Source organism: Calypte anna, chromosome 8 (genome assembly GCF_003957555.1).
Source record: "Calypte anna isolate BGI_N300 chromosome 8, bCalAnn1_v1.p, whole genome shotgun sequence".
In the NCBI taxonomy this organism is placed as follows: Eukaryota; Metazoa; Chordata; class Aves; order Apodiformes; family Trochilidae; genus Calypte; species Calypte anna.
Genome location: NC_044254.1, coordinates 16,621,568 through 16,628,294, shown reverse-complemented (window position 1 = coordinate 16,628,294; position 6,727 = coordinate 16,621,568). Strand labels below are relative to the sequence as shown.

The 6,727-nt window shown below is 39.6% G+C and overlaps 1 long non-coding RNA gene across 1 annotated transcript; it reads left to right on the top strand.

Moving 5' to 3' along the window:
* Nucleotides 1–1,852: 1,852 nt before the first annotated feature.
* On the top strand, nt 1,853–6,510 carry LOC115598679. The gene is made up of 3 exons (XR_003987824.1): nt 1,853–2,044; nt 4,912–5,102; nt 6,193–6,510. It is a non-coding gene; the product is annotated as an uncharacterized LOC115598679 (long non-coding RNA).
* Nucleotides 6,511–6,727: the final 217 nt, after the last annotated feature.

The following is a 6,727-nucleotide window of genomic DNA, read 5'->3' as shown; positions in this document are numbered from 1 at the left end:
TGTTTACAGTCTTTGTTTTCCATCTTTAGAGTTATTTGTGGTTGGTGACAATGTTTTCTATCTGCCAAAGGAAAAAGTGGAATCAATTGGGAAAAATTGAAAACAGGAAAATTAGGGATAAAAACTAAAAGGAAAAGAGAATAAAATATTTGAAAGAAGGTGTTATTTCACCTACATTTTCATTCTACAACAAACATGGCTGTTTATTTTCAATAAATCCAGTCCCAGGCTTACAACCTGAAGTTTTCATGGACTTGCTATAAAACAAAGCTAATTTGCAAAATCCAGATTCATTCCTGGGTTCAGATTTCAAAAGTGTATCTATATTTAATATGTTCCTAGATATATTTATAGCATTATATGTTGCTATTTTTTAACTGCTAATGTAAACGGCACTCTAAAGCATTGGGCATCCTGTTAATATTTCTGTTTTGCTGTGTTCATAGTCCATACCACTGATACTCCATCACAGGGTCTTAAAAGGCAGTAGATAAATCAACCAAACAACAAAGTGCACAAGGTGCCAACAAATTAATTTCATAAAACATTTGTGCATACTTTTTAAAGAAATAAAAATAATGTATCTGGCCTGCTTAATGAGGAGTCATCCAGGAATAAATTGTGTATTTAGTTGATCTGGATTGAAGGCAAATCTGAGTCTCATCACTCAGTGAAAATAATGTGTGTGTAGTTTAGATGTTCTGCACAAAACAGGATTTTTCTTTGCCCTGCATATGCATATATATAAAAACATTTGATAAATAATTTTCTTGATAATGTTTTTTCTCTGATGCTTGTCAAATTGTTTCACATATCTATATTTTTTGTTTTACTAGCTGTGGTCAAGCAAAACCAAATTGTGGCTGTGGAAATTGACAGTGACACAGACAGCAGTGGGACGTCAGGGCATCACTCAGATAAGCAAAGATAAAGTTAATTTCTCATGTTCACCTTCTCCTAGCAGACACTGACTTAACCCAACCTGCCTAAACTCTTACATCTTGGCCCATGCATGACCTCAGTGTACAGGACTGTCGAGAAATCTGGAAGCATTGCTGGTGAAGTTCCCCATGGTGCACCAGAGGGCACCTGGACCTGTAATACAACCTGCACGGCTGGTGGCTGATGCTCAGCCACAGCTTTTAGAGTTCAATAGCAAAGAGCCTTCAACCACTGGCTGTCAAAACAGTGTTGCTATAGCCTTTCCCCCCAGGCTAAAAATCAACTGTCCATCACTTAAGTGCTAATTGTTATTCTTAATTATTTGATAAATTGATAGCTGTCCGAAAGCTTCACAAGACTGCTTACCACACTCTTCTCTCATTATACCCAAGATTGTTGGCCTCTGTTTTAGCTGTTACTGAAGAGGCAGAAAGAGCAGTGGGAAGATGGAGAGAAGCAGTTGTACCATAAAATGCTACAAGCATGTAAATAGCCAGGTTGTGCACACACTCTTTTCAGTGGTGTGTTCTAGTTCTCTAATTTTTTTACTGTAAACAGTTTTAGTTTTGCTTTCATTGTGTAACTTCCACATTTGCATATCCTGGTATTCCTACTACGCATATTATGAAATGTGGGCTGGCTTTGTTTTCCAAGAGACTGATAATCAACAAGGTAAACCATACACCTTTTTAAAGGCTTTGTAACTCTCAGGCTTCCTATGCAAAGTCAAGACCATATGCCACTTACTCACCCTTGTATGTCTTCACAGGATGCACTGTGATCAGTCACTGGTGTGAAATATTTATTTTTGCATATTTTATACACATATTCATTAAGTTTTTAATTTTAAAATGTGCTTTTCTTTTTCAAAATGCCAAATGCTCATAATTATCTGGCTGTGCCAGTGACTCTGGGCTGCCTGGGCTGCCCACTGCCACCGTGCTGACTGAGCAGATGTTCTCCTGCCCCTTCTGCAATTCCAGAGGCCCTGCCCAGCAGAGCTGGTCCTGCAAGAGCACAGAAGTTTTGGACACTGGCATAGAGAGGGGAGAAAGTTGGTCTTTCCTCTGGAAACCCAAAGTCTCTTCTCCTCAGCATGCAGGTATGGCTATTCTGACCCTTGGGCTCTGTTCTAGTGAGACTAAATGAGAATATTTAATATGCATGAAAATTGTTGCAGTAGGGTAGGTCAAAAGATGACATTGTTAAGCCACTAAACATTACTGTACTACAGCCAAGTTTGTAACAAACACAAGAGTAGGGATTGTTGTTTGGTATAAATTGCCATTCCACAAGCTGAGGCTCGCTCCCAGCACGCCTGACAAGCTCACAAGGGGCAGGAAATGCAAATCCAGCCTCTCCAAACACACACCTGCCACCCGCTCAGCCACCAGCACGACCCCCACCCTCACCATGGCTACTGCCACTCTGTCTCCCTGTCACTGCTCAAAAGAAATTCCCTGATGATTTTTCTGTAAGCCCCTGTGTCAGAGATGCACTATAACACTGGTGATTGTGGATCATTAGGGTAGTGGTGTGTTGTGGTTAAAGAGTGCAATTTTACACATATTTAATGTATAAATTAATGTAAGAGGTCAAAGGATTAGTCAGTAGCCTCACTAGGAGAAAAGCTAAAAAAACCCCACCAACATTATTTGAAGGCATAAAACCTTCAACTATGTGAAGTTTAATTCCATCTGAGCAATTATGATACTGGAAAACAAGTACAGGCATTGCAGCCTGAGCTCACTTCAGAGGGCAGCCTTTAGGGATGTGGGGCTCCATGGCAGCTGCCTGCCCAGCAAGTCAAAGGAAGCTTTGGGAGAAATTCCTCTGATTGAGCTGGGACCCTTCCCTTCTCCAAGGCATGCTAACTTAGCCTGGCACTTCAACGTGTCACAGGGGTCCAGAGGAACCACAGCAAGTTCTGCTTCAAAGTGTGCCAGGTTGTACTTCTTAAAAGTACAGAAGTCCTGCCAGGCCCTGGAGGCTTATTTGTTTTGTTGTCAGTAATAGCCATTTTTACAGATACCCTTGCAAACTGCACACACTGCTCCTCTCTCAGCACATTCTGTGTAGTTTTCTGCTCTCAAAAGTTTCCATTAAATTTATGTAATGTAAGCACCTGTGTCAAACAGGGCTTCCTCATGAGAAGGGAATAGCGTTATTTTCACTAAGCCTCTCCTGGTTAAATGTATACATACTCCTGACATTAATGAGATGCTGAAGAACATAATTGTGAGAATTTGTTTTAATGTATCAAAGCATCCTTGGTGTTGTTAGCATAGCCACATAATTATCCTCAGAGAAACAGACACCCATATGTTAATGCCCATAAATTAGCGTTTGGATCTCTTTCATACCTTAGTTTTCAGTTTCTGGGAAAGATACATCACTGGGTGCTTAGTATGGTAATTGCTTCAGAAGGTGTGAGCTGCCTGTGCCCTGGGTAAAATGTTTGGGATACAGGGTTGTGCTGGCAGTGTCTTCTAACAGCTCTGTGTAAGCCAGAGCCTAACTGGGCTTAGCATGTGATGCAAGAACATGGTGTGCCTCTTGTAGTTCACAAGAGATTTATTTTAAAGACACAAATTTAAAAATGAGAATGGAGATTAACAGAAGTTCATGTTAGGCAACACATGGGAAAAAAAACCTTGTATCAGGGAATTCAGTCTTGATTGTGTAAGGCAAAGAGCATGACCTGAAATTTCAAGCTATGATAGGCATATCAGGTTTTTCTAGATACCCTGATATCCTGCATAGCGTAGCCATATCTGACACTCTTCTGTTTGGATTGGAGATACCAGATTAAAGGCCTAGTCTGCTGAATTTTCTCCCAGTTCTTATGAACTTGGCATGAATGCAGTAAAAGAAGCTGCATAAAATTCAGAAGTCAATTTTTGTACTTTAAGGTCTTGGCCTCAGCCAGAAGCTGGCCTATAATGTAAATTTTTAATGCTTAACTTTATGGTTTTTAACTGATTTCTCCCAGTATTAAGAATATTCTATGCATATTTGGTATGTTCATTTTACTCAGACTGTTAAGTACAAAACATAAGAACTTAAAAAAGCATATCTTGCTTTTTATAAATAGCTGTGCTACACTTTTACTGAAATGATTTTAGTAAATCCTCTTGGTTTCATTTTTTTTCAGTTGGGTTTGTTTTACATTCCTACAAAAGGTATCTATTGACTATTCTGATTATCCTGTAAGAGAGGTGATAGTAAGGAACATTCTTCCACTCCTTTGGTCACTTTGAGTCTTTGGAGTGCTGATATTCAAATATTCAAATATTCCAGGCTTTATTGGCACATAAAACAGTATTTAATTTGCCTGCTAGAATGCTGGTGATTGCTACAGTTGCTGACTGTAGTACACATGTACTAGCATTGCCTATTTTATTAATCATAGCAATTTCACATGCAAATTAGCCACACAGTTGTGTCTCATGATACACTAGCACAAAAATCTGTCTTCACACCTATTAATGCCCACAAATAAATGTGTCAAGCTACAGCAGTACATGGTTTCCCTGTGACATTCCATAACGTGCCAAAAGCTCACTGAAAGCCCTGTCTTCAAGTGTTTTCTTTTTATTCCCTACTTCTGACTTTTCTAAAACGTGAGAGTATTTAGCTTCAAGGTTTTATGTCTCTGTCTTTTTTTCAGGGGTTCTTTTTGGGCTAAGATTCTGCCAGCCAACAATCAGTACTTCTCTTGTGATGGTGTGATTTTAGGAATGTACTTTTGCACTGGTGTGGGTAGGGTAGTCTCAGCACCACTGTCCACCACTTTTGAAAATTGAAAATGCCCAGCTCAGTACACATTTCAGAAACTGTTTCCTTCCCTGCTCTGGAGGCTGCTCCAGTTCACATACTGACCTTGTAAATCCTAAGCATTGCGCAAAGGATATCTGCATCTTTTCCTCTCTTGCTTCATAACTACTCCAAATATTTCTTTCATGAAAGTCAAGGTGAGAATAAGAAAAGACCATGGAAGAAATGCTGCACAGCAAACACTGCAGTTGTGTTCCCAGCCACGCACCAAACTGCCCTCCTTGTTGCTGCCCAAGACATGAAGAACCAGAGAAATGGGAGGAGCAAAGGGAGCTTGCAGGAAAAACCAAGCAGAAAATTCAGAAGAGAGAAGACAACTGAAAGTGAGCAAGAGAGAAAAAATAAGGGAAGAGCAGAAGGAACATTAAGATGAGTGACACCTGGGAGGTCTTGAGTTTGGTTACAGAGAACCATTAGGAGTTAACTGTGCAGAAATCCAGTTAGCAAGATGTTTTATTTACTCATTCATTTTACAGATACAGCCTCCATAGGATAAAAATTTTATCTCTCCACAGAGAGATAAAAATCGGAGACATAAACTGAAATGACTTAGCCAAGTATTAAAAAAGCCAACCCAACAAACCAACACCCAGAGAGAAAGACACTACCTGTCTGTTACCAAACCTGCAAGAGGTGCGGCAAGGCAAAGCCAGAAGCATTAAATATGTAAAAGTAGGGAGGGAGAAATGATAAACTAAGCCAAGCAGTTTGAACCACACGTATTTGAACAACATGCTAAGCCACTTTTAAAGAAAGCTACTGTTCAGTTTAAAGCCAATTAAAAATACAATGACAACAAGAGATGCAAAACATTCACAAGAGTAACTGCAGATCATTTCATTATGGATAGTGACACTAAGGCTAGCTTCATTCATTCTTGTGGCATTGGGAGTATGGCAGGCAAAAAAGGTAAATACAAATACAAAACAATATAAATAAAGTAACATAAATAAGAACATAAAATTATAAGGAAACTCGTGCCTTTAACACTTTGCTCTTAAGATTATTATTACAGGTACCTCTACAACATACTGCCTTGTATTCTCAGGCAGAAATCAAGCTTAGTTAAGAAACCTTCACAATTTTATATTTTCTTTGCTTTCATCTGATCCTGCTTTGCCCTCCAACACTTAATAAGCCACCATCAGTCTAATTCAGTGGTTTCTCACTGCACTGAGCTGAAGTCAGCAAGCATTCCTAGATATTACTTACTGTCACTTGGCTCATGGTTGCTTGCTGTTTTGTCACCTCCTGGTCTTGGAACTCACAGAGGAATAATGGCAGTATAGAAGCTGTAGCCCTATAAAAAGTGTCATCTTAATATCAGAGGAGGAGCTAGGCATAAGGGGGTGGCCTCACAAATGTAAATATTTCATAATTTATGTAGTAATGTGGCTTTTCTTTTTCCTCCAGGCAAGGGTGGCAAACCTATTCCTTTATTAAAGAATAAATCTACTGCAACAAAGGAGAAAAAAAGCAAAAATAAAGACAAGGACACATCCTAACCCCATTAATATCAGTAGGAATTTCCCTTCATCTTCAATGAGGAACGAACTTCAAAGACACAGGAATGACCCATAAAATCTAAAGGATAAAATCTGAATCTTTTTGTGATCTTTGACACAACCCCTGCTTAGAGGATGGTAGTGTAGTCCTGACATGGTGGAAATATCCCCAGCAGGAGATTCACATCCTGGCTTGGCCACAGCCTTGTCCACAGTGCTGCCAGGGAGGTGTTGGGACACAAGTCAGTGAGGCCATAAGTATGAGCAGGTTCTGAGGAAGGACCATGCAGAAGCTGGGCAGAGATGAGCCTTCTTGTGGTGAACACTTCCTCTCTTGCTGCTCATGGCTTTACTTTCAGTGCCCAAGTCAGGAAGAAGTGATATCCTCAACTTTAGAGGTATTTTTTTTTTTTAACATCTCACTAATTTAAGATATTATTTCA